Raw genomic sequence first — 1,268 nt, 5'->3', positions numbered from 1 at the left:
ACATCATCTCCAACATTAATGCTTTGTTTTCGGTGTGATTTGAGACTTGGTTCGTATCAGTTRTGTTCCTCCGTTTTATTCACCGTTTCTTATTTATTTTGTGGATTGCGTTTCTGCGTCGGTGGAAAATTGACGAACCTATGAGCACACCAGCATCTGGATTATAATGATATTGATGAATAAATCCGGTATCATTTGGTTTGGATTGATGTATTTGTTTTGAGAAGGCAGCTACATAAAACATTTTTTTAAATGTACTGTTTTGCAAACTGTCACATAGTTTTGTGTCTTGTGAACACCGTTTCGAAAACTGACAACGTTGTTTCAAAAAAAATGCTTGTATGCGATTGAGAAGCTGTAATACTGTAAATTGTTGGAGTCTCTTATCTGTTTACAAGTCTGAACGGATTCTTACACGTTAAGTACACCGGTTTGACCACCAGGTGGCAGTAATTCGTCATGGGAAAGTGTTTCACTAACTACCAAAAGTGTACGGGTCTGTATCTTCGTAGTCTCCAGTGGCCTCATCTTGCCTCGTTTATAAATCGTTGGCCTACATGATTTTCACGCAAAAGTTGGAATTTATCAAAACTGAACTTGACGTGAGAATGTGCTTTCCTCCCCCTGCAAACTTTAAACCATGTGTACGGACACTTTCTATTGGTTGAAGTATTGCATTCCCAGAAGGCAACAGTAGCAGGAATATATTCTGACACTATTATTCAGAACAATAAAACAGGTAAAACCAAATAGAAGACGCAATCGTTTGCGTTAGAGAGAAGCGTCAAAATAGAATTATTGTATCATTGCACTCAGCGTGTCAGGATGGCCGAGCGGTCTAAGGCGCTGCGTTCAGGTCGCAGTCTCCCCTGGAGGCGTGGGTTCGAATCCCACTTCTGACAGTCTATTTTGTTGAGCTTCCCAAGTGGCTCAGCGGAATAAATTCCTCACTTTTTCTGTCTGATGATTTCATACTCGCGAAATAGTCTACAACAAGTTAGGATAGGCTACGTCCCATCTCATTTCAWTGGACCTACTTCACAGTAGTAAGTATATAAACTCAAGTATTTTCCTCTATGCGATCCGAAGTTTAACGGTAGAACATACTTTTTCCATTGACGTTTGGTAGGCTACGTCTGAATAAAGCAATGTTAAATTTCTCGAGTAGACAGTATTTAATTTCTCAACATAATACATTATTATACATATCATGACCATTGCAGAATAAATTCCTCACCTTTTCTGGCCATGATGAGTTCATAATCTCG

General features: G+C 39.2%; 1 non-coding gene across 1 annotated transcript; it reads left to right on the top strand.

Annotated features, from left to right (window-relative positions):
- The first annotated feature begins 819 nt into the window (after positions 1-819).
- On the top strand, positions 820-902 carry trnal-cag (transfer RNA leucine (anticodon CAG)). Its single transcript has one exon. It is a non-coding gene; the product is annotated as a tRNA-Leu (tRNA).
- Positions 903-1,268: the final 366 nt, after the last annotated feature.

Source organism: Salvelinus sp. IW2-2015, unplaced genomic scaffold, assembly GCF_002910315.2.
Source record: "Salvelinus sp. IW2-2015 unplaced genomic scaffold, ASM291031v2 Un_scaffold3721, whole genome shotgun sequence".
NCBI lineage: Eukaryota > Metazoa > Chordata > Actinopteri > Salmoniformes > Salmonidae > Salvelinus > Salvelinus sp. IW2-2015.
Note: the sequence above shows the minus strand (reverse complement) of the source record. Positions and strands in the feature narration are given on the sequence as shown.